The sequence below is a fragment of the Brachyhypopomus gauderio genome, unplaced genomic scaffold (assembly GCF_052324685.1).
Source record: "Brachyhypopomus gauderio isolate BG-103 unplaced genomic scaffold, BGAUD_0.2 sc57, whole genome shotgun sequence".
NCBI lineage: Eukaryota > Metazoa > Chordata > Actinopteri > Gymnotiformes > Hypopomidae > Brachyhypopomus > Brachyhypopomus gauderio.
In genome coordinates this window covers 2,140,046-2,167,931 of record NW_027506880.1, presented here as the reverse complement: position 1 = coordinate 2,167,931, position 27,886 = coordinate 2,140,046, and the positions used below count along the sequence as shown (strand labels likewise).

Sequence of the window (27,886 nt, the reverse complement as noted above, 5' to 3'; positions counted from 1 at the left end):
GAGCCCGTTGGTTCTCCGGGCCAAATTACCGCGCAGTAGAACAGACAAAGCTGCCTTTGAACAGAAGGAAGGAGAAAAGATTACCAGACAAAAAAAGGAGTCTTCATTATTATAATCAGAGCCTCCTCAGTGACAGTCAAAGAGTGCAAGGGGGGAAAAAAAGAGGACGCCGTCCAAACAGACCACGCCTTGAATTCTGTCACGTTTCACCGTTGTGTATGGATGAATCCTTTCTATTTAACTTTTTAAAATTCATTTATTTATTTATTTCCGGATTGTGTTTTGACATGCTCCGCTGCCTCTCTCGGAAAAAAACACCTCTGCGCGGGAGGCCGGAGCGGATGGATTATGGGATTTGCCGAGGGAGTCGCTCCGAGCCCGAGTAACCCGAGCCCGCGCCGGACCGGCGAAGCCGAAATTGCGGAGGAGTAGACACTAAACGCTGGAAAACGAGGGAGGGTCGTAACAGTATCTCCCTCCATCCAAACGGCGGGTAATCCCGTGCATGTGCCACACGCTAACGGGATCCTCCGGCTTCTAAGCCACCTTGGCATTTCCCATCCGATCTCCACGGGTTTGGCGAGGAACTTCGAGTTGAATGCAATTAAATTTACAGTCCTAAGAGTTACTGTAAGGACACAGGGGAAGTGTTATGAGCAAACGTCTTCATCGTGCGTCAGTTCGTATCAGTTTAATGTCAAAGTTGCAAAGTAAGCACTTTAGAGATAAGGTCACAATGTGCCAAACTAAACGTCAGTCCTGATGCAACTTCCCATCAACTACCTGTGAAAATCGAAGTATGAGATGAATCATGGCCTGTTCATGTGCCTAGTTATCGGAAAGCTTTTGAATAATGAACATTTCATGAATTTGAGTCTTATGTCTGTACCTGGCGGCGTAATTCCAAGCATTTGTATATCTGACTACAATATGAATGGATCAGCAAACATGATGCTGTCCTGGAATCAGTACGAGTGTCCCAACTTTATCCTGCAGCAGACTCTCCAACCAAACCTAAAAAATCTGAAACTCACTCTCTCTCTTTCACACACACACACACACACACACTGCAAAAGTCCAAACACAGAAAAGAGCAGTACAGAACCAGTGTCCACTCATGGACCTCCACTCTCTGTCAAAGGCTGCAGTAACTAAAAAAACATGGTCACTCCCGACGAGGCCGCAAGACGGAACATCTGTCTGAATGTGTTTTTCCATGTTTCAGACCCAGAAGATGGACGAGAGTGGTAAAGAGGCATTTGTCATCATTTCCCACTGCTAGTAGCAAACAGAGCACAGGGCTCATGGGTGGCAGTTCATGGCATCTGGTGTGAGGTTCTGAAGCCCTGGTGGGCAGCCAACCTTCTATCAAAAAGGTGAGAATGTTTGCACTGTCCGATACTGATTTATATCTGCACGGGTTTGCGTATGTGAAGTGCATAGCGTGTGTGTGTGTGTGTGTGTGTGTGTGTGTGTGTGTGTGTGTGTGTGTGTGTGTGTGTGTGTGTGTGTATGAATTTGTGTGATGAATGTATTATAGGAGCAGGATATCTGTTTAGTGTTTAGGCGCTGGTGTGCAGACTTTTTCTCCAACTCATTTGTTACCACATGACAGTTTTACATCATGCTTAATGGCCTGTGTCCATCACGTTGAGAGTATATACATTTAAATATCTGCATGTGTGTGTGTAGCAGTGGTGGTGTGGGCATATAGAATTTGTGTACAGATTTGGGACTTTGGGGTGTGACTGTGTTTATGCTTTCTCTCACTGCACTCTTTGTGTGTGTGTGTGTGTGTGTGTGTGTGTGTGTGTGAGAGAGTGAGAGAGAGAGAGAGAGAGAGAGAGAGAGAGAGAGAGAGAGAGAGAGAGAGAGAGATGGCTTTGCAACAACACATGGTTTATAAATGGCCAACACTTTTCTCAAACACCACACCAAACCCAGCAGTAATATGGCTGTGAGAAAGTGTGGTCAGTGCTCATAACTTTTTCCACCATGTGAACTTTTGTTTGTTTGACGCTGTCGTTATAATACATGTGCATGGCTTGTTTTTATTTGGAAAATTTCTCTGGGTTTTCTCTCATGTCAGCGGAGAAGAGATGTCGCAATGAGCTGGCTTTCCATCCTCTATCACCTTCAGCCTAATTCACAACAACAGACGCATGTGCCAACTGTATTCATCGCTTCAATTCATGTGACAGGACATAGAGGCGAATCCTCCGGTCGAGTGTGAACGTGCGGCCGTCTCCCTGGAGCTCGTCCAGCCTTGAGAGCGCGGGGAACGACCAGTGTGACACCAGCAAGGATCTGGTTCTGTTCTAGCACCCCAAAGACTCTATCACTCCCTCCATCTCTCTCTCTCTCTCTCTCTCATTTCTTCCTTTGTTTCTTTCCCTAAGTTTCACCAGTTAATTTGGCTGAGCATTAATTAGGGATGGATTTACCAAAACACAGCATGAAGGAGGCAGCACAGACTGGTCTATTCTGTCACACAGAAGAGAAAATAGGAGTGAGTGGGAGATACAGAGAGGGAGAACCTAATCTAATGGTCACTTTTGTTTCCATCAGATTAATGCATGCAGTGTTAGGACTAAGAAAACAGCAAATCTCGTCTGTCCTGTTCTGTTCATCTCTTTCACATGTTCCTTTCTTTGATGGGACTCTGGGATTCTGCTGCCCTGCATTGACATCACCGCAACACAATGCACCATGGGAGAAGACGACAGCAATGGAATTAAGGAACAAATAAGGGAGGCGTATGCAAATGAGAAGGGTGGTGATGATGGCACAGATTTAATTAAAGCTGTTTAATTAGAGTGGAGCTGTTGCACATCCTTTCTGAGGCAGGCCAGCCTATGTGGAGTGGGATGGGTAGTATATGTGCACTTGTAAAATGCAGAAAAGCTGTCATGTGGGGCTGAATTGTGTCATAATAGCACATCAAAAACACAGCAAGAGGGCTGGACATGCAGTAGGTAACCATGACACACACGCATACACACAAACGCTGGATGAGTTGTCCCCGGCAACCCAGCATCCCAAAAAAGAAAAAAAGAGTGGAAGCAAAGGGGGTGACCATGACATCATTGTACTGGGGGCTTTAGAATGGGTGTGTGTGTGTGTGTGTGTGTGTGTGTGTGTGTGTGTGTTCATGTGGGGGGGTCAGCAATCAGATCCTGCTCAAATGATGTCACCCTTTGTTGTCCATCACCATTCATTTCTATTGAGCCAGCGTGAACTGAGATTGGACCACAGGAGGGAGAGGACCCGGCGGCAGAGCGGAGTGGACAGGAGCGAGAGAGGAGAGCGAATTGCACAAGACGTCGGCCAACACGACGTAACCCTCCCCACCCATATCAGCTCACTGGCCCTTTAAACACTTCCCTATGGCCTTAATCTTCACAATGGAGGAAGACTGTTCAGATAGTTACGGAGGACGAACTCGACACGGAGAAGCGGTCCGGGTAACGACACAGACATTTGCCGTTGCTGCCAGACTCTTTTAATTCCTACTGTTTGGGAAAAGGGACAAGACAAACACGAAGAAGCGTAAAAGCAGAACGCAGCATGTCTAACACAGCTGAGCCTGATGGAGACGAGGTCCACCCCTCTCCACCTCTCTCCACCTCTACTCACCCCCCTGCTCCCCCACAACGTTTCCCCTGTCGATCTTATCACCCCCTACAGAGGCTCAATTTACAGTAGGGAAACACAAACTGAGGCCCTCTGACATAAGACAAACCCACACACACACACACACACACACACACACACACACCAGTCTATACTGAAAGATGTTGCAACCAGACTGCCACAGTAGAATATATATGTGTCTCGGGTTGCCAGATTGTGAAGGAAAGTCTGTGAGCTTCTGGGTGGGCTCAAGATGACTCAGCTGTTTGCCCAAAAGAATAGAAATATACACAGAGGAACTGCTGCCTATAGCTTCGGCACTTTATTACTAAAGTAGGCAATCTGGCAACCCGGAAGATTCAGTGAGCGACCCAGTGTTTCACAGCTGTGTTTTCAGGTAGCAACCCAGTGCTTACACACACCTCGTTAACATCATTAACACGGTCATTAACACCCTGAGTCATTAAAGTTTTTTCTCTTACTTCTTTTCTTTCAAATACAATGAACAAAGAACTCATAAATAAATTTAGCATTAAGTGATATAAAGCAGAAAAATTGTTAAAAGCAGTTAATCAGTTACATCAGTTAGATCCTCCGCAGAGCTCCAGAGTGGTCCCCTGTCCACAGCGGGGCCAAACACTGAGCCTGCTGATTTCACTGGCCAAGTCTACAACAAACTGAGAGTCCTGTTCTCTCCAGACAGGCCAGACTCGTGCACACTCCCCACAGCCACAGGAGGAGCACTCGGCCGGGGCCAGCAGCACTGCCAGCGCCCCTGGAGCAGCGGACAACGTCCAGAGATCCAACAAGACCATGACATTACACCAGAGATGACCAGAGTGATACACCAGAGTGCTGACAAGTCCCGACCACAGTAGACATGCAGACTGATTCTAATGACTTGTGCGTGAGTGTGTGTTTGGGGGTGGGGGGGTATCTGTACCACCTCTACACCCATCTGGACCCCAGTGTATCCAGGAGCCCCGTGCTTGAGAAAAAGTTATAGCCGAGATGAAGGCAAACAAACACAATCCAGATGGAGGGAAGGTGTGTGTATGTAAGACAGAGAGAGAGAGAAAGAGTGACTGTCAATACTGCATAAAGAAGGTGGCTCCTGCAGTCAGTCCAAACTACCGTTATCAAGAGTGCCTGACGATAGTTTGAAAGCTGGGGACAGGGAACACACTCTCCAGACAAGATCATGTCTCAATGGCACAATCAAACAGAGAGAGAGAGAGAGAGAGACATGGGGCAGAACAGTCAGAGGTTCGCTCGAGCAGAGCTTGTACTCTGAAACCACAGCCTTGGCAAGACGATTCAGGAATGCATTAGAATGGATGACCCAAAAGCAAGAACAGCAAGAACCTGTGATACATCCGTATTAACAGTTTCTCCAGCTTCCACTGTAACTGTGTGTGTCTGTATCTGTGTGTGTGTGTGTGTGTGGTTACGGTTAAAAGCTGCATTTATATATATATATATATATATATATATATATATATATATATATATATATATATATATATATATATATATATATATATCTGTAGGTCAATGCAAATACATCAAAGACAAGAATACAAGAATGTGCATGCGCGTTAATTAACGAGCATTCACACATGTGAAACAGTATCCTTAGTGCACAGATGTTATCTTCCTATGCCTGGTCTAGATAGAGCACACCATGGACTCAGTGTGGATCTAAATTAGGTTGTCTGGTGGAGGTGTTTCAAGCCTTAGGTAAGACGGCCACTTAAGTGAGCAACTTGGCCTGCTTGAATCCCTTTATCATGTTAACTGCAACCTTTAAGAGTGTATTGAGTCCAGCTAGCACAGAGACACAAGGAGATACACAAGTACTTCTTACATTACTGTAGCACACAGCTAACCCGCCAGAATCTTGCACTCTCACAGTTCTCATCTTCTCTCCCTCTGTCTCTCGCTCCATCTCTCCCTCTCTTTTTTTTCCCACAGGCCCAGTGGGCGCGAACCAGCTAAGCCATCCAAGCTATGACATCATGGCTAGCCGGCCTTATTTTCAGCGTTGCCAGGGCAATGTGTCTATCAGCAGCGAGGTGGTGGCGGCCGTTCGGATGAAAGGACGGATTAGCACGTCCCGCGAAAGAGGCCGTGGGACTAGTGCTGCGAGCCGCCCGTTCTCCCGCTATCTGCCCCACCCCCTCCCTCTCTGCCTACATCTTGGCCACTCCACTCATCTCAAACTCCGCCCTGTCCACCGCCCTGTCCGCATGTCCTCCACTTTGTCCAGCGCACTCATCACTGAGGCTAAACTGGAACGGGGATTCATCTGCTCTAGCTGGGATAATACATCTAAGCATGCTTTTTGAACTCGTCTTCTTGCCTGAAGATGACCTCAGGATCCAGCCTCTATATCCCTCTGAGCAGCACATCCCTGGAGCTGCTGATTGGACATATGGACAGCAGACTCCGCCCCTGCATACCCCACTCCTGGAAAGTAGAATTCCAGACCAGATCCAAGACCCATGACTGTAATATCCAGATGAACCATTAGCTGGATTTAAATCAAACATTGTGTTGCAACAGTGTATTGTCCATACGTAATCGCAGAAAGCCGTAGGATTTTGTTTGGAAAATGTTAACTTATTAATTACTACGTGTCTCAATGATGTGCATGAATAATGAACAATTTAGAATTGATTTGACTTGCATTTTCCAACAAAACTATAACAAATTATGACTAATTTCCAAATGAAAAAACTCAGATATAAGCGTTTAAATGTGCAAGACATTCAAAACATTTTAAACATTCACTAAACTAAACAGCTGTAAAAGTACAGCTCTAATATAAAAATAAACAAGTACAGCTCTTTTAGGCAAAAATGTAATTTGATTCAAATTATTTGGCCTAATGCATTGGAACACCTCTCCAAAGGTCTTCCCAACCACCTGCCCAAACCTGCTCCAACCTTTCCTACACGACAAGGCACCCGACCTGCCCCCTCTCACCCACCTGCACCACCAGTCCATTTGGTGCAAGTTCAGGCTTCTCAGGAGCGGTGGCAGGCATCAGTGGTACCGGTTGGAGGGCGGTCAGGAGCGATTGGCTGCTCCAGCCATGTTCATCCCTGGGGTCAATGGGACTGCCAAGATACTATACTTCAGAGACGTAGCAGATGCGTTGGGTGTCTAATCCTCTCTAACTGGGTTGACTCAGGGGTGGTAGAGGGTGGACACAAATGCCAACCTTTATGCGGTTTATTATGAAAGATACAGACAAAAGACAACTACGCTTAAGACAATATCAAACACATATAAAGTAAACAAGACTAGAGACAACAATCACGTAATACTAACTACAATCACAGATAAATTAATGAACAAGGACAAGGACATATTTGATAGAAAACCAAAGGGACAAGAAGTAAACCTTACAAACTATAAAGTGACAAGACAAACTCAAAGCAAACAACAAGACTACTAACAGAGACTGAACAGAACACAAGATATACAAGACACAAACAGAAAACTATAGACTACTTAACATAGAAACTGTGAACAAAACAAGGGATACATGCAATGACCAGCAAACGTTAATTAAAAACATGGAATATAAATACAGGAAGGAATGGGGAGGGCAACTAGGTACAGGTGAATAACACCTAATGAGGAGGCAGGGAAAAAAGGATGGGGCATGAAAGCAGACACAAACGGAGTTTCAAAATAAAAGCCCACAAAAAAGAAATGAGGAAATAAAATCAAAACAAGGTGTTGCCGTGGGGGACCGCAGTGATAAGGAGGAGGTGATCTTGACACTCTTGGTTTGTTGCTCAGTATAACATACTGTGTAGTTATATTTTATTCTGATTGGTGAATTAGTGACATCAGATGGATTTATAATAGTAAGATACAATAATGTTAAGACTTTATTGTTTGCTCCTGTAACATCACCACTGTTCTCGGATCAGTAAGGATATAACGCTTGACATCTGGTATAGTGGCTAAATGTCTGGTTTTATGTCAGTCTAGTTAGGTCAGTCTACTTCCTATGCACAAAACTCCTGGACCTACACTTATTTGTCATTCGGCTGGAGTGACCTGCTAGTTGTTTTCCCTTGACCAGTATTATTTTATTCTGCCACTGCTGCATATGCATGTCTAAGTGAAGACTTTACATGTCATTGGTTTAACAGATTGCAGAAAGTGTGCTCTTGAGATGCTAGTCAGTTGCTAGTCAGGATGCTTGTAATGCTATGAAAATATCAAAAACATTCAATTCAGTTCAATACAAACATTCAGTTTTCATCCCCTTCCTTATGATGGAGAAAAGATGAACAACAAGCCTTCTGGACATTATGACAGACATAACTACTGACTGTAGGTGTCAAGTTTGCAGAGGAAAATGTTAATTTATATTACAAAACTCCAGGTCAACTGCTAGATTATTGAATTGTGTGTGTTGTATGATCATATTTAACAGTTGGAAATATGTAAGGCAAAGACATTCACAAACAGCGTATATCATCTCCATTTTGTCCTTACTAAATGTCCTTACTAAATCCTTTCCACATCACATCAGCGTCTTCTCAATCCTGACAACTACATTAGGGTGACCAAACGTCCGTATTTCCCGGGACATGTCCGTATTTCATGTCCTGTCCCGGGCGTCCCGGGATATTTTTTAAAACTGTGGAAATGTCCTGGTTTTTAAATTACGTTAATCGGGCCATTAATTCTACAGGCACTAGGACCCTGAGCACGGCGCTGTATGACACGAATCCCTGAGCCTCATCAGTTGAGCCTCATCATACTCAACTGGCGGACAACTTACGTTCCCCCCCCCCGGCTCGACAACTTACGTTCGCCACCCCCCCCCCCCCCCCCCCGTGTCCTGGTTTTCCCAAACAAAAATATGGTCACCCTAAACTACATACTTCGATACTGAGCAGAAGCACTTGCTTCAAGTCAACACACAGCAGCAACTTTGAGGACCAAATAAGGCTAACAGGGAATAGTCAGTGTTACCTCATGGGTGCGGTCAGGTAACTGGGCCTAGCTAGCTTTCATTTAATGCTAGCAAAAGTCAATCTATTTTTGTTGAAAATTGCAGTTGGCTGGAAATCTCTTCAGTTGTGTTGCACAGGTCACAAATCCATGCATGAGCATGTCTTACCTAACCTATGGACTTGAATTGCTCTTTCTCATTTACTTACGTCAGCCCTGTACCAGAGACAACAAATCCTTTTGTAGCAGGAAAAATAAACAACAGAACCTAGTATGAATCCAATGCCAAAAAGGCTCCATTCCTGCTTGAAGGTCAGTTTTTTACTTATGGACAGCTTTCTACACCCAGGCGCCAAGCCTTTCAGGCAGCCGGTTTTATCATGCTGCACCTTGCCAGCCCACTGATAGACAGCCCACAAGCCATCTAAACCAGCAGGCAATGGCTAGCGCTCATGGCGTATGGGCGATTATATCGGTTGGCGTGTTACTGTTTGGGAACCTGAATGAGTTTGCTTTGTTGGAATAAAACTGGGATCCACTTAATATTATCTTAAATTAAATAAGCTTTTCTATGAACCTATTTCAATAGATTTCTCCTAAGATTTGCTGTGTTGAGTCATAAACAGGAACAACCATCCTCCTCATATGTGGTACCATTATTGTTATTAGGCAACAGTTCTCATGACTCACATATTCTGCTTGTTCCGAAGTGAAGGCAGGTTTCAGAGACTTGTCATCCTTGATTACGTAGTATTACCTCATTAAAGTCATTATAACGACGTTATCTTACCATTTGTGAATATATCCATGTAAAACAGCTGTGCATCTGCCTGAGCCTGTAAGAGCTGTTGTGTAACTGTGTTCATCTCTGCTGCACCCAAGCAGAATAAAGACATGAAGGTAGAAATCCAACCCTACTGCATCTTAACTACAGCACTTCATGTTTCCTAATTCTCTGATGCCACAAAAAATGGCTACTAAAGTAGGTCTACGCCTTCTCCATGTTTGTGGTGACTCGTCTGATACCAGGTATGATCCTAAGATGTTTTGCTATTTGCTGCTTTTCACTGGTAATTAGCACTGAATGGGCAAACCAATCCCAGTTGGTCATTACAAATTAACCATAATATGGAAGACTACAAAGGCCATTCCCCAAACAACAGAACCTCAAACATCGTAATGCATCATGTTTCCTGGACACTTTGTCTCCATTCTGAGAATGGCTTTCAACGGTACCTCAAACTGAGTGTTACTGGCACACATGACATATCACTATTTCACAGTGCCTGAAGCAGACAGGTCCGGAATGGCCTTAGCAGGCTGAGTTGGTTCTCTGGTGCCTCGATCCCTTTCCTGCTTCCTGCTATCTGATCGAAGGCAGACATTTTGGCCCCAAGGCCCCAGCTGTCAGTTCCCTGCATTGTAGCGTCATATGGAAAGCCAAAGTAGTCAAAATTAGTATCAAACGAAACACGCTTTATTTGTAAAACAGCAAAAAAAAAAAAAAACAGGGTCTTGGAGATTTTTATGCCCATTAAATGTTACTTTCAAAGGCTGTAAAAAACACCATTTGTAATAAAGTAATGAGCTCCACCTGGCAGCTTTGATAGCCAATAGAGTTGAACTTTTTTAGATGAATCTCTCATGAACTAAGTCAAAACCTGTCACTACAGCTCATATCAGCTGATAAACAAGGGATCACATTTATGTATTTTTTTGATTCACCAGTGTATTAACAAATTTTATCTACATTGGCTTTGCATAGTGTCAAAGGCAGGTTGAAAGACAAAGCTTTTATAAGACAAAGGTGATATGGGTGTGGATTTGGGCGGAGAAGGCATCATGAGCTATCTATGATCATCAGTCTCCCCATTCCTCCACTTTTCCTCCTTTCTGCAGTTACATATGCCTTCACCTGCATGCCTTAATAAACAGACCATGCCATGAATATCTCAAAATCATCATAAACAAGTCACTTTCACTGCGTTTTTTACAAATTGGCTCAGAACATGCATAACTTCGACTTCGCCACTAACATGTATAGTTCAGATAATCCAAAACCTGCTTAAAATTAAGTCTCTGAAAATCTCCAAACCTCTACAAACTCCTTACAGCATTGAAGGAGATCTGATTGTTCTTTTTCTTGTTAGACAGTCAACGTCTATGAGGTTAGCACCAGTTGTTTCCTTCCAATGATCAAACATACTGTTTTGTCTTCCAGTCACGGATGGGCTGTGATCCCTTAACACCCAAAACCCTTTCTACCCTCCCTGGCTTTGTCAGCCAGAGACCAGCCAGTCAATTATTCTGTGCCACTAATGGCCACTTATGTGCCAATAATGGCCACCACAGTTAAAGCAGACAAGAGAAATGTACAGTATGTCATTTAACACAACTAAATGCACCTTACTACAACTTTGGTAGTAAATCAATTCTGTCACACGTTGCTCTGATTTATTTTTAATTGTATTTATAAAAAAAAAAAAAAAAAAAAAAAACAGCAAGTAGAATTCACAACACAAAAAATGCAACATAAAATACAGTTTTTGTTCATTCTTTTGCTTGGGACAAATAAAATAAACAAAAAAATATAACGAAAAATAAACAAATCCGGAGTGCCTCTACATATTATAAATATGATGGGAATATAAATAGATGAGAAACTTGTTCAAAGTTGCTTTTTCTGTGCATTTTGGAAATGCATATGAGTAAGCGCCTGGTTACTTTCTGAGACAGAATAGTGGCTAGTTCATTTTGACTATGAACAACGATGTGGCAAAATTCACAATCAGAAGACCGTTAGCTCGGTTGCACACTCCGCACATGCTTGCTCTGGCAAAAGTGCTTTAACGGACGTGACGTACGACCAGCGATGATCCATGCAGAGAAACCGAGCCGGAGGAAACGCCGCCTTAGCTTGTTTGCGACAGTTTAATCTGCTGTCCAAATTCCAGTGGATATTTGGATGGAAGTACGGCTGTCTCGGGCTTGATCTCGCGGATCTCTGTTGGCACATCCCTCGCTCCCTGGGCTTCGGCAGAAGCTGCATGCAGCATATAATTGGTGAAAATGAGTGAAGTGCTCCCCGATGTGTGTGTGTGTAGATGGAGCTGGCAGGCATGCACAGAAAGAGGCTCATGGTTATCTCTGCTCATGGTTAGTGGGATAGTCCGACGGAGAGAAGCCGGAGGGGGAGGGGGGGGGGCTCCCTGGGAGTCTTTCGCAATTAGTAACTATTCCACACATCTGGAAACATGTCACAGGGGGATTATCTCCTGCTTCTGGGAATGAACCACGCAAGACAACCACATGCATTTTCCAAACACTGTGCACACACATACACACGCATGCACACACACAATACACATGTTTGCCTTCTTGCTCCCTCAAGTAAATGGAGCCTGACATATATATATATATATATAATGTATGCATACACACAGACACACCCACATACACACGCACACATACACACATTTCCCAGGAGTTTAGGCACATCTAATCTAATTATAAAATTATACAAATATGGAGCTATCGTGTTTATGATATTAGAGGTGGTAAGTTCCTGGACTTAAGGTGTTTTCATTAAAAAGTCAAATGAAAGATTAATTGTTTACTTTCTGTTCTTGATGAAATCACAAATGACACAGCACAGGAAACAACTTGCGTCATGTCGAACAAGGGTCACGGCACAACAGACGAGTGCAAAGAGTGAAGCCACAAGGGAGAGAAAATGAAAGGCGCAAAAGCCAGAAGCCGGAGAGGCGGAAAAGCAAGAGGAGACTGGAAGCAGAAGGAAATGACATGACTTGAGGACTCTGCCCCGTCTGCAGCTGCACCAGCGGTGATGGAGCACCGTACGAGGTTCGAAAGAGACCACCACTCCTCTTGCGATGCCGTCAGGGACATCTGTGATCCGTAGGTATCAGCAGGACTATGGGCTGTACACATTGGCCATGTTGGCTCTAGACCACCAGAACGGTGGGTGTTCAGGATAGGTATATGGGGGTGTGTGGCGCAGGTTTCTGGTGCACAGCAGGCGCACTGATTCTACGCTGCAGGCCTCGAAAGGTGGAGGTTCAGCAGAACTACGGGGCGGGCCAAACGAACCAGGTCTAGATCCCACGCTACAAGATAACTTTTGGATGTGATTGGCTAGTCCTTGGTCGATATTTTAACTCCCACCACAAACTCTTTCTCTTGCACACAGAGCGCTTAAATGCAAGCCGTGTAGTCTTACTCTGCTTTAATAAAGAAGCAGAGAAACGCATCCATGTGTGATCAGACACACGTGTGCAGATATGCATGGACAAAACGCAGCGTGTCCCTAAGAGGTGCACTTTAATCAGCACAAATTTGTTCATTCCTCCTGCACCTCTCACAAGCGCACATCTGTAACACATCACATCTGGACTGCAACAGAAATGTGTACAATAGCTGTCAAAAGTGAAAAACCCGAGTCACAGTTCTTTCATTTGCAAATCTTACTTACCTGAAATTTCTCTACTCAGTATTGCCACTGATGTATTATGGCATGTGTGAGGAAAATGGGAGGAGCTTTGTGAAGCCACACCCCAGCCAAAACACACTTTTTACAAAAATTTTACCCATGTCAAAAACTGTAAATACACATCAGATTTACATCAGCACTCATACGCGTCCAGTCTCCGCAGCCACCTCGAAGGAAGAATGCCAACATTACCATGGAGACAGCTGGCATAAGCCTGGGATCACAAGTGGCCTCATGCCTCTTGAAGCCAGAAGAACCCGTCACCCACCAAACCCAGCCATTCACCAAACCCAGTCACCCACCAAACCTAGTCATTCACCAAACCCAGTCACCCACCAAACCCAGTCACCCACCAAACCCAGCCATTCACCAAACCCAGTCACCCACCAAACCTAGTCATTCACCAAACCCAGGCACCCACCAAACCCAGTCACCCACCAAACCCAGTCATTCACCAAACCCAGTCACCCACCAAACCCAGTCACCCACCAAACCCAGTCATTCACCAAACCCAATCACCCACCAAACCCAGTCATTCACCAAACCCAGTCATTCACCAAACCCAATCACCCACCAAACCCAGTCATTCACCAAACCCAGTCATTCACCAACCCAGTCATTCACCAAACCCAGTCACCCACCAAACCCCATCAGTCATCGCTGAACTTTGTGGAAATCTCCAGTTTCATGCACATCTGGCCGTGTGAGAACTGAGTTACAGAGTGAGCATGGAAGGACTGATTTTGGTTAGAGCTTGCCCATGGACACTGATCTCAAAGCAGTTGTGCCTAGCTGAGTCCTTAGCTTGTTAGGTGTATCAAACTGTTTTCAGTTCTCCACCTCTGCTAGCAAAAAGGGATGGCCACTTTTCCAGCTGTGCATGTTTATTTGGTTGGCTGCCCCAGTGGTTGAGGAGCCGGGCTGGATTAGGGCCCAGTTCTGGGAGCGAGCGGTCATCCCGGAGCGTCCCGGAGCGGCAGCCCGGGCATCTGCATCCAATCGAGTCTTTGTCATTCGGAACTGAATCAAACTAGAAAAAATGTTTTAATATTTAATGACACCAGATTGGGTGGAGGAGGTATTGGGGCAGAAGTTAGTTTAATATCTCTTGGCCCAAGATTCCTGCAGACAAAGTCTGTGGAAATATGGAAACACACCCAGCCACATACATGAACGCACTCACATGGAAGAGGACAGGCATGCATAGAAGCAGAAAGCATGAAAAAAGCATCACAAAGATGCTACCGCTCTGTCTCGCAAAACCTCTATCTCATGGGGACATTACATCTCTATCTCATGGGGATATTACACCTCTATCTCACATGGACACTACAGCTCTGTCTCATTACACCTCTATTTCATGGGGACTTTACATCTCTGTCTCATGGGAATGCTACACCTCTGTCTCATTGAAGTGCTACATGTCTGGAATACACCTCTCTGAGACAGTATGTCTTACTGGGGCACTACATCTGTACATCAGTGAGACATTAAACCTCTGTCTCACTGGCAGACTACATCTGTGTCTCACTGAGACACTACATTTATGTCTCAATGGGACTCTACACCTTTGTCTCAGTGAAACATTCCTTCCACCTCTCGCTGTGAGACCTCATTTGTGTCTCATTGTGATGCAATGCCACTGTTTTACTGCGACACTACACCTCTGTCTCATTGGGACAATCCCCCCTGTCTTACTGAAACATTACACTTGTCATTGTCACCTGTATCCTTCTTGGTGAAGGTGATCACCCAGAGCCGGAGTGGCTAATCGGGAGATTCGGGAGGATTCCCGATGGGCCGGCTCATGTCAATCTCTAGTTTGGGCCGATTGGGATGGAAAAATAATTTTGGGCCGGATTTGCGCATGAAACTCCCGGGCTGAAAAAGTGGCCCACTCCGGCCATGTGATCACCCATTGCTTTAGTTTGAAGAAATGGCAGAAACAGCTGATGTACACAAGGTTTTTGTTACTTTTTCATTCCTTACCAATTTACGTGTCGGGTTTTGTTGAAGTACTGGATTTATTTATTGTATTTAAGTCATTCCCATAGTTACATTAAGACAGGTGGCAATGTAATGTGAAGGTAAAAAAGCTAGCTAGCTTCAAGAGTGCGCTAGTGCACACGAGGCTTGTTGCATCACACAAGTTACACATACATACAAAATACTTTAACAATGAATTAAATTAGCTAAACACTAATGTTAATTTCTACCTGTACAAGCAAATACACTAGCTAGATAACATCACTAGCACTCCATTTAAGCTAATGTTAGCTTTATTTATTCCTGCCAATAAAGAGTGGAGTCATTTCTTAGGGGGATAATCAAATAAACCTGTCCCCGCCTCTGTCCTGCAACATAAGCTCATCTGGATTTCAAAAGAGCCCTTGGGAACCCATGAAATATGCAACTCAATTAGGACATGATTGAGGACAGACGAGACAGCTCCATCTCCAAACCTCTGCAGTGCTCAGCTGAAGACCCGCTGCTCTATCACCAGCTGCTCTGTTTTACTTGGAGCGGGGACCTCAACCATAGAGCCTTGCGGAGAAAGGAGAGACGGGCATTGGGTGGGGAACACCAGAGGCCTGGAGGACCGATGTCAACATGAAACTACGCAGAGTGAGTATTCACTCCTTTTCCTTAGACCTGATGGCTGGATCTTGACAGGTCTGACTTTAAGTCGGCGGTGCAGAGTGCATGATTATTCAGTGCGTGGTTTCAGTATGTGTTCTGTGTGGTTTGATTTAGCATCAAAGCCTTACAATGTCAACACATAGCTGACATTTTATTTCATATTTTTTTGAATGCACTTTTCAAGTGATGCATTCAAACTCCACCATTATCCGTACGGTCTGGGCACCAGTGGGATCCTCACCAAGAAGCTCCGCAATCCACTACGCTAGAAATGACGAAAATCCTTGTATCTATTCCTACATAAGTGCACAAAGTAAGTGAGAAAACATGCAGTTACATTTAAATTAAGCATTAAGGACCTTGGGCAGGCATGAGTATATTTTTACTGGCCAAATGCAACCAGTGGAGCCCTGTTGGTCCAGGCCCACAGGGCTAGTTTATTCAGCTGGGTGGGTTTTGCCAGCACGGTGACTCACCTGCTGTGGGATCAGTTTGTTCTTGACAGCAAACTCTGGCAGACTGAGTTTAGAACAAAGTCTGATGGTTTGGTGTGTTTCCAGTTGTACCCTAAAAATCCTGGAAAATTTATAGGAATCTTGGTATTAGGCTATAATGGACCCAAAGCCACACTTAATGTTGTGACAATACTGGTTTCTTTGATGTTGAAGGTTTTTCAATGTGTTCCTGGTTCATTATAAGCACTTGGGATGTTCAGATTTAATAGGTATTATAAAGAAATGCATGTGTGCATGGTTTACCACCAACCTAGCTAATGGCAGATCTGGTTCATGTATATGTTTGTGTTCCTGTAAGTGGTAATGTGTGTGTGTGTGTGCTCTAAGAAAGAGAGACCAATGAGTCCCATTTATCACATTAAATAAGCCACTGAAAAAGCATGGACACACACACACACACACACACACACACGCACGCAGAGCTGTGCTGCATTTCATTTGGCCACAATGTGCTGCTTGGTCTTTGATATGATCAGTGCTGAGTGGCGGTGTCATGGCTCTCCCTGTTGATGAGGTGCCACATACATCTTACCTCAAAGTCTGACCTCACAGCACTTCCTCCACCTCCCAACCGCACCAGCCCCACCCGCTACAACCCCACCCCATCCACCCGCTCCATCCCACCCCCTTCCTATCCACTCTCTCCCCGATCAGGTCCATGTTACATAATTCCATTGGCAGGAGCTGTGAAATTGACCAGAGCTTTCAGTCAGCGGGTGTCTTAGCAACTACTTCAGATCCTTCTGCCTTATAAACCCAACAGGGGGCAGGACATCCCATCCCTTCATGGTGTGAAAACCTCAGCAGCGCTGCCCATCATAATGTGGCATACGTAGCTGCTAGCACCTGTGAAAGTGTTTCCCCTTGTTCCTGTCCCTGCATCCCGCTTATGTCCACATAAGGCTGCCTTACCTCCAAATGGGGGGAAAAGGACCCTCAAAAAAAAAAAAAAAAACCCAACAACATCGGCTCTTCAGTTGGAGTAAACCCAGAGAGAGAGTGAGAGAGAGAGAGAAAGAGAGAGAGAGAGAGAGAGAGAGAGAGAATGAACAAGAATTAGTAAGGCCAAGCTACAGATTTGCCTTGAACCAAAGGGGAAGAAGAACAAGAAAAAAGACGAAGGGCCATATCATGACCATGGAATGCAGCGGTCTTCAACCTTTCGCCAATTCTAACCCAGCCATATGTTTCTGATTGATCATTACAAGCTTCCAAACAAAACGCTGCAGCTCCCTGGTTAGCCCCACGGGCCTCCATCTCATCTCTCCTGCTCACCCTCAGTTCCTTCATGCACGTTCTTCTGCCGCGGGACAACACTAACTAGTAAATGCAGCCTTAAGCTCTTTCAGGCGAGGGTCGCATTATGAACCACTTTGTGAAATTGGGGGGTAGGTATGGCACTCCTTGTCCTGCTGCACTTCTAAATTTAGACATTTTCCCTGCAATAAAAGGAGGCTGGTGAGGTTCAGGCCAACTCTGTCCCAAGCACCAAAGGAGCAGGACGGACGTCAGCACAGGCGAGGGTGCGGGGCTCCGGGCTTGTCCTGCCAACGACGTCACACATACAAAAGGGGGAAGACAAGCCCAGTGAAAGCAAACAGAAGTGAAAAAAGAGGCTCATTTTTCCACTTGTCTGGAGGGGGAGCAGTAGGTAGCAGGTGATCAGAGTGTTTGGTACTCCAGAGTAATAGGTACTCCATGACTCATGGCACGATTATAAAACATGTGAAAACAGTGAAGAAAAATACACATTTCCCAAATTCCATTTACGATGCTTCCTGAAAATAATAAAGGCGTAATGTGGCTTAAATAGACCCCGGCGTCTCATTAAGGGAGTGGGAGTTGGGAGTTGTGACGCATTGGAGCTTTAGGCGGACCTGCCGTTGGCCTGAGGAGTTGGCGTACAGGTACCGTAAAGGTGCAAACCCAGTATGAAAACTGATGCATCATGGTCACAAACAGACCCAGAACCAGCTTCCACCACATTTGAGTCTGAATTGAAAAACCCTCAACCCTCAAGCAGATGCTGTCAGCTCTCCAATAAGACAGAGCAGATCATTACGCACTGTTTGTCCTCAGCCTGCGGATGTTATATAGACCACAAACAAATAAATAAACAAACAATGTGCACGAGGCCACCTGCCATGTCACCTCTCCCAGAGCACACTTAAGTGACAGTGGAACAAGGCAGACGGGAGGCAGTTTACAGCTTCAGCAACCTGAGAATATCTCAGATGCTGAGCGCTAGCTGCAAAAAATGACGACACATGGGTATAGAGAGGCACTTTATTTCTGGCAAGCACTAAACTTCCATGATTATTTAGCATGGCTAAGATTTCAGCCAAGTCTTCTGACATTTCCATAAAACCTTGAGTATATCTTAATTTGGGTTTTATCTCTTATACACTATTCATATATGTCTTGTGCAGCATTAATCTATAATATTCAGACTTTTCATGTTCAATATTGCCTCCACGTTTTGTTTTACAACACTGTACAGTCTGGTCCACAGCCAGACTTTTGGAAGTCTGTATATATTTCTGGTGATTGTGTTGATTTTTTCAACAATTTGTCTGATTAGCATAAATCTATCAAATATTGTCACAGGTATTCAGTTAGTTAGTTAATGGTTATATAAAAGTCACTAACAGGCTCTGTCTGTGCTCCTGCAGGTCTACGTGTAAACAGGTCCTGTTTCTCTTCAGGCCTGAGCCCAATCAAAATAATGTCCATGATCCTCACATATGGACAGAGTTGTGGACCGAAGATAAAAGCTGGTTTTGTATAAGCTCAAAAACACTGGCACCATGGACTGTCACATCAGGCTGAGACCATGGACGTGTGCTGCATCAGGACAAAAGTGCATGGACGTTTGCCCCATCAGGGTGAGAGTGCACGGATGTTTGCCCCATCAGGGCAAGTGCACACAGACGTTTGCCCCATCAGAGCAAGAGTGTATGGATGTTTGCCCCATCAGGGCAAGAGTGCATGGACATTTGCCCCATCAGGGTGAGAGTGCATGGACATTTGCCCCATCAGGGCGAGAGTGTGGATGTGTGTAGCACAGCTTCTACTGTGTAGTAGGTTATACCAAGGTTTATTAAGCAATTGCTGTTCATACTTTGGGCTTGGGGGCAATAGCAGCCACCAGATATTGATTAATCCACCCAGATTGTGTGAAAACGTTTCACTGGGTAGGGAGCAGTGACTTTGCAGACTTACTGCAGAACACACTGCACAACCATTAACCACTTTTCTTCCAAATAGGACAGCAGGTTCAGTGGGGAGAACTCACTGTAATACTGATTTATAGGACTCATCCTACATGAGGTTTCTGACGAGTGACAACCTTACCACAGAAAAGGAGCAAGCAGTGTTTGTTACATTTCTTTATTTGGCAGTCTCTTCTCCAGTGAGACTTACAAACTCATCAGTTTGACAGTATAAAGTATGTGCTTACTGAGTATTGTCATGTATGGCACCACCCCTGTATCTCAATCATGTCTTTGGGTTTTGTCTATGTGCTTTGTTGCTATGGATTTTATTGTCACGCCTCCCAGTTTATTTCTCTGCCCATCATTGTCATATTCACCTATTGCTGGTTTACTTCCTTGTTTGGCTGTATATTAAAGCTCAGTGTTTTCAGTCCATGTTTGCTGGTCATTGTCTTACAGCCTCTGTTGTGTTTCTGAGAACCGTCTGTATATTTCTACAGCCACACACACGCACACACACACACATCTCTTTGTATCACAGGAATTACACCCACAACTGTGGTGGTAGACGTCTCCACCTTGTCTATAAGGTGACCTACAGGAACATATTCTGCCATTTTACAAGGCAACACAACAGGTTTAGAATTTGAAAACTTCAAGATGATCCTCCACTCCCAGAAGAAAGCCCAGGTATGGTGCAGAGGGGCTGTAGTTTTTGTGTCAGTTCAACAGAAGCATCTATTTCTTTGAAACATCTGAATGACTATTAATCTTGGTTTAACAAGAGCTAAATTGACCATGTAAAGACATCAGTGGTGGGATGTGTGGCTCCTACTTTCTCCAAGAATTGGGTTATAAAACTACCGTTAATTGTGAGCTTCAGTTATGTGAGACCCGTAAATTCTGACTTATAAAGATGTTTACTGTGAGGCTCTGTCAGGGAGCAGGGTAGCATGTTCAGGCTTGGGAATTTGTTTGTTGTGTACAGCAGATTTCTTTGCTGTCTTCTCAAGTGTCTCTGTGGTCCTAAATACATTCATGTGCTACTAGAAGTATATATGCCAATGATTTGAGTCCCTCTGTTTTCTTTTCTATTTTAGATGATCATTGGCTTTTCAGCTCTGATCCTCTCCACCATAACACATCCCACCCCATAAGTGCCAATACTGCTGAAGAACCATCTTGGGTTCCAATCTCTGTGTCAAAAAACGCCCTCTCTCTGCATTTGGGGAAATAGTACAATGTGTGCTCTGAGGAAAATGTGTTTACTGTAATTTGTAGTTTTGCCATGGAGGATACTGAACTGTCTGAAAGAAGTAAAATCCTGCTAATTTATCAGAAAAATTGTTGTATGTCAGTATGATTCAATGCAGAGAACAGAAAATATCACAGCAATGCCACACCAAACACTTGAGCTCGTAGGGGGAATTTAAGGAACTATGCTGCCATCACTGTAGCTCTCTCCAGAACATCCCTGCACTGTCCACAATCTCTCTCTCTCTCTCTCTCTCTCTCTCTCACACACACACACACACACACACACACACACACACACACACACACACACACACACACTCACACACACACTCACACACACACTCACACTCACACTCACACTCACACTCACACACACACACACAAGCACACACCTTCATTTGTCTTCCCACTGCCTGTTTAATCCAACTTTTGCTTATTTCACTTAGTGGTACCTGGTGGGCAAGGAAGCTGTTAAACACACATTCTATTTGTGACATTTGTCAGACTCAATTTGATCCATTAAAAGATACGGAACTTGCTGAGGGGCACAACAGCAATAACGTGGCAGCAGATGGACTTTTAACCAGCTACCTTCTGTGTACTAGGGCAGTACCTTAACTGGTGAGCTACCTCGACCTCAAGGGGACGTGATGTATTCACATTTAGCCTGCTCTGCCCACTTCTCTGCATCAGGCTAAAGTATTTGGAAAAGGCATGTGGAGAGAAGAGAGACACCCAGCAGGAGAAGGCAGAAGCCCGAGTCTGGCACCACGCTTCCAAATCCTACTTTTCTTGGAAGGCCATCAAAAACTGCCCAGCTTTTCCCTGCGAGCACACTGCAAAATTCCAGCTGCTTTCCCTGCACTGTTTTTCTTTATTTTCCTCCAAATAGTTCATCATACTAACAACACCATTAGCAGCTGACGTCAATAAGAATTACGCTTAAAGATGATTGGTGTAAATCACAAGCATAATGCCCCTGGTGTCCAACGACTGGGCGCAGTCTCACACACACACACACACACACACACACACACACACACACACACACACACACACACACACACACACACACACACACACACACACACACACACACACACACAACCTCTCCTCCCTGTTCTTCATAAAAGAGTGGAAAAGGACTGGAAAAGACTTTATAAAGGTCCGGGTAAGAACCTGTTTTTAATTCACTTTTTGCATCGTGTGGAAGTCAATTAAAGATTTAGGGAAAGCTGCGTGTAACTGTTTAGTACATGTCTACTGACCACTGCTGGAGCCATGGCTAAGAGGAAGAAATCATACTGACAGGTTACTAACCATAAAAACCATGCTTTTATATGAACTGAAAGATAAAAGAAGCCCTTCGCTCTGATGGTGCCCTCTGATCAGAGTGTGTCTTCTACTCCTCACACTCCAAAACCAGCCAAACCAGGCTTTCAATCTAAACACATTAGCCAATATTGGTGTTACCTGATGTTTAACTCCGTGGTCTGGTTCATAAACCTCAACAGTACTTTATTTATTTATTTTAAAATATTTGGCAATTATTAAGAATTTCTGTACGTTTTCCATTCACTTTAAGGGGTAATTTGTATAAAGAGTGGTCTGATTCACATGTTCAGAACACGTGAAATTACTACACTTATTTTGAACATTGTAAAGAATGAAAAAATAAACTCACTTCATTAAGTAAGCAAGACATCTTAGTAGTTCTTTGTACAGTTATCTGGGTGTCTAACTAGCTGGATCATATATGCATGGCTTTGGGCCCACGTTAGCATGTCTGGCTAAGCATATTCCTTAGACACATGTAGGCAATAGCCATAAAACGCTATCACTGAATCTCAGCCATTCACCAGAGAAGTCTCAGAGAGATAAAACAATGACAAGGTCAAGTCTGTGGATGAGAAAACAAACTCCAAAAATAACGAGACGTGAAATCAGATGGCTGGGGAATGCTGGCCAGGGCTTTCAGAAATGATGCCACATACATTTTATGATAATAGGGCTGCCCTTTGACATTTCACCCAAATCTGAGACAGCTCAAATATCACTTACACCATAGTAACAGCAGGCTGTAATAGGTGAGCATGTGTGTGTATCTGTTTCACCCCATCACACATTCAGAGAAAAATGAGAAGATAAAGAGATAGCATCTGTGCATGAATCTGTGTTTGCGTGTATGCATGTGTATGTGTGTGCACAAGTGTGAGCGTGTATGTGTGGGTGTGCACATGTGTGTACACCTGTGTGTGTGCATGTGTGCATCTGTGTGTATGTGCGTGTGCATCTGTGTTTTCATCTCTTTGTGTGTGCATATGTGTTTGTGTGCATGTGCATTTGTGTGTGTGTGCATCTGTGTGTGCGCATCTGTGTGCGCCCATATATGCGCGTGTGTGTGTGTGTGCGTGTGCATTTTCCTGCAGCAGAAAACAGTCTAATGCAAGTCCACACAGTAGGAAATCATCCTTCAGCAGTAAGAGCAGAGCACTGCAGAACCTGCTTCCAACAACCTCTACAAAGCTGAGCAGCACACAGCACATGTTGAGTGAACTAACTTGACATGTATGAAGCTTACCACACACTCACATATGTACCCATGCAACCAATGACCCAGCCTCGGACCTTGTCCTCTCTCTTAAGAATGAGTTATGGAAGAAAACAGAGGAAAACTCCACACGTGTGCAGGGTGAAGGACGTCAGGGTGGTGAGCCCATTCTAGAGGAGACCTCTCACTGCACCTCCTGCCATGATCTAGGAGGACTTGGTTCCTCCTTCCTCTTTACTGGTATTCCAGCTCACCAGAGAGTCACCTCACGGTGTAACGGAAATGGCAAAAAGGACATTCTGTGTCTTCTGCAGTGACCTCTACTATTTCTTCATGGTACACGGAAGGTGGGAGATCTCGGCTTGCTGAAGAGATCTCAGTCAGAGCTGATGGAAATGGTGTAAGAGGTTGATTGTGTTGGCAGGTAAGTGTGTACGTGAGGTCCATGAGGTGTTCCTACTGCTTGTCTGGTTCTCGTCTTGGGATAACATGGTAATAACTTCAGTCTCATCATATTCATCAGTATACATATATGTATTGATCACACTTAGTAATGAGTAGAATGGAAATCACTTTATTAATGTATACTGAACAAATGTTAAGACTATTACGTTGATCATTGTATGTTTTACTTGCTTGTAGGCTCTACCCCTCTGTGTGTGTGTGGTAAATGGTGTATGTGAACACCCTTAGCAAGTAGAAGGCAGACATTCCTGAGTGTTGTCTGTAGATTAAGACACCTGCGACAAGAGTGATAGCACATCTGGTGGACCAGAGGAATAAGGAGACCTTGGCTTGATGACCCTTGCAGGGGAGGGGTGTTGAGGTGGTATCTCACCCCATCACCTCACCTCATGTGGTCCACCAATGAGAATTAATGTCCATTACTCTTGTCACTGAATAATGATGTAACCACGTAGCAAAATACTATAAGAACCGCGGTCTGTGAGCAGCTCTCTCTTGACACTTTGAGCAGCTCTCTCGCAGACACTTTGAGTGTGTGTAACGGAGATCTCTGGATCCATATTTCAGTTTTTAATGAACTTCGTACTTTAATTTGATACCTGACCCAAATGCTTTTGACTATTCATGCTCACCATTAAGGTTCATAATTTCAACCACACTACCTTTATCCAGGAGTAGGCAGGTCCCTTACTTTACATATCTGGCCCAGTCTTCCTGCCTTGATGCATCAACCACCTCTTTTCCATGAGTGCAGACCTGCCCTATGATAGAATGACAGAGCGCCTGCACGAAGACGCAGTCTCCAGCCTTGCCTTCTAATCCATTTAAGACATATAGGGCTGTGCGGTTGCTGTCAGACAGAGGACCAGCACTTTCCCAGATACTATGTGATGTGAGGTTTTGGGATTTTTGAGGTGCATGTGATTTACTTTGCCACAGAAGTAGCATGTCATTGGTCAAACGAGATACTTCGGTGATTGAGGCCAAAGTCATTTTCTACAACTACACCCCAAGGTGGCTTACAGTGGGAAGCGTAAGAGGTACACGACCACACACGTGAGCAAAGCCGTTGGAGAAACTCTGGGTTTCATCATGCGTTTCTCACCAGCACACACAGCTGACATCTCATTTTGTCATGAAAAGCGAGCAGAAAAAATTTCCCTCTAAAAATAAGAAGAGCCAACTACTGGCAATGAAATCTTCCTGAGCCAGGTCCAATGTCCTAAACACCCTTCAATCATCTGCAAACTGGACCTGAACCATGCACTAATCACGTGACCCATCACGTGACCCATTACTGCGTGAGCGTTCATCTCTTCTCCATGCTCTTTCCCGATGCACCACAAGACCACAAAGACTAAAAGCTCACATGTGGATGGTGGTGGCTGTAGCCCGATGAGCTGAAAACATCACTGCATGCCAGTGGCAGGACATTTTGACTGCTAATGGAAAGTGCAGGTATGCTACATAACAGATCAGTCTGGTAAGAATATCTTTCTGATCAGACTCAATCAGATCTCCTCCACCAGCCTGCTGAGTGCTTTAAGAGCCTCTGGTGTGATCAGAACACCATTCTCTGTTCAGAGGGTTAACACGAATCACATGCAGGAAATTCTAACAGATGAATCTCATTCTGCCAACACACACACACACACACACACAGAGAGAAAGAGAGAGTAATTTAGCGCCAGTAGGGACCACATTAATACCGCTGGCCAGTGACATGCTGGACATATTGAGATACTTAAGAAGCGGTTTACAAGAGCTGAGACGGTGGCCTGAGACAGCAGACACCGATTCTTCAGCTCTTCCTCCCGCACTGTCCTCCACCCCTCATCCCCTCCCATCCTCTATTCTTTTGCTCCACTCCCCTCCTCACCTCATCCCCTCCTCTCCTCCCTCCTCTCCTTTACTCCCCTCATCCCCTCCCCTCCTCTATTCTTTTGCTCCACTCCCCTCCTCACCTCATCCCCTCCTCTCCTCCCTCCTCTCCTTTACTCCCCTCATCCCCTCCCCTCCTCTATTCTTTTGCTCCACTCCCCTCCTCACCTCATCCCCTCCTCTCCTCCCTCCTCTCCTTTACTCCCCTCATCCCCTCCCCTCCTCTATTCTTTTGCTCCACTCCTCCCCTCATCCCCTCCCTCCTCTCCTGCTCCACTCCCCTCCTCTCCTTTACTCCCCTCATCCCCTCTTCCTCCTCCTCTCCTCCTTCTTCCCTGCTCCTCTACTCCCCTCATCCCCTCCTCCATCACGTTCATTCCCAGTGCTGACTCCTCACTCCCCCATTCCCCTGCTCCTCTCCCAGGCTAAGCACCCGGCAACGGACCTGCTCCTCCAGAGACTCAAACGCCTCCACCCACCCACCCCCCCACCCACTTTCACTCTGCCGCCAGACTCCACGTGTGTGTATTTCCCCTCCGTCTGCGCTGCTTTGACGCCATGTTTACGCGGGTTGCTAGGGCTTCCTGATAGGTCTGTGGCCATTTTGGGCAAACTCAGTCAGTGTTCGGTTTTCTTTTTCCATTTTATGTTTTTTTTTTTTTTGTTCTGCGGTAGCAACATGGTCTGTATCTCACGATCTCTCTGGCTTATAGGACCAGATGATCCAGTTGCATCCATGCTGCACATGACACATGACTGCGTGGAGATGCTGATGATGGATGGCGTTTCTCCAGCGGAGGCGAGCTCTCTAATACGGGTGCAGGCCATGCGCTGCTCTGTTCTTACTGGTTCCACATCAGTGAGTTTTTAAGACATGTCTGTTGCGGAGGGACGATGTTTTACTGGGATTCTAGAATGTGGACACAAGACCAAGCCAAGGGCATTGTTCAGCTTCACACGATGTGTGTGTGTGTGTGTGTGTGTGTGTGTGTGTGTGTGTGTGTGTGTGTGTGTGTGTGTGTGTCAATCCTGGAAGTCATATTCTGTTTACTTATGTTGAGCACTAAGTGCAGTCTATTTCAGTAACTCAGTAGGAGATGTTCTCAATCTTAAGGAAAACAGATATCTGTGTGTGTTAGTGTGTGTGTGTGTGTGTGTGTGTGTGTGTGTGTGTGTGTGATATGCATTGCTTGATGCAGAGGTACATTCTAAGCATTCTCTATTGCAACCAGCTCCAGCAATACACCATTTGTTTTTGTAAGAGATACAAACACACTTCACTTTACAAAAAAAGTGAGTCACATTTATACTTTTCCTCTCACTTAGCAGCAGTTTCCATCGCAACATAAAAATACAAACCAGGGTAGCATGGCTTGTGAGAAACTAGAGGTGTTATCTGTGTGTGTGTGTGTGTGTGTGTGTGTGTGTGTGTGTGTGTGTGTGTGTGTGTGTGTGTGTGTGTGTGTGTGTGTGTGTGTGTGTGTGTGTGTAAGCTCATTAGCATCATGGGATTCTCCTTTGCCCTTATCTCCTCCACTAACTACACAAAGACCTCATGGTTTATCCATCGCTAAGCAACAGTAACACTCGTCATTCTTCTCATGAAAGCTGCAATCGATCACCGTGTCTTCACGCTGAACGGCTAAGCGGCTGTGCGTTCATTTTACAGATGCCCAAGGCCCCGGGGACGTTCGCCACACTGCCACTCTGGCCAGACGCTCACACACACACACACACACACACACACACACACACACACACACACACACACACACACACTGTGCTATGGCGCATTCAAATCAACTCCCCGATAACTATTCTACAATCTATAAAATAGATGTAGCTTTGTTTAAAATGTTAATGGAACTTTGTTTTAAAGAATGCTGTAGCCATGTGTTAATCATGGAAAGACGGACCACAGCTTCGAAGACAGTGGTAGGACTCAGTGGTAGGACTCAGTGGTAGGACTGTGGTACGAGATGTGAGAGCAAATATAAACAGGGCAACACGCATCACATGACACCAGATTGGTTACATTTTCTCTCTCGTTCTTGCAACTAATTCAACACTGATTGATGAATCAACTGTACAAACAACAAAACAAAACATGCTGCAGTAAACTACATTTACATTTACCAGGGAGTATGATCATAAGACTTAAAGAGGCAGGGCGGGTGCAGTATCACACTGATAACTGACCTCGTGGCCAAAAAGACTACATTTCCCACAATGGTAG

At 44.9% G+C, this 27,886-nt stretch overlaps 2 long non-coding RNA genes across 2 annotated transcripts in view; one reads left to right on the top strand and one right to left on the bottom strand.

Annotated features, from left to right (window-relative positions):
- Positions 1-27,886, bottom strand: part of LOC143488981 (uncharacterized) — a 38,656-nt gene that overhangs the window by 9,646 nt on the left and 1,124 nt on the right. The gene's annotated exons all lie outside the window — the stretch shown is intronic.
- Positions 97-2,962, top strand: LOC143488982 (uncharacterized). Its single transcript, XR_013124603.1, has 3 exons — positions 97-216; positions 1,226-1,376; positions 2,202-2,962. It is a non-coding gene; the product is annotated as an uncharacterized LOC143488982 (long non-coding RNA).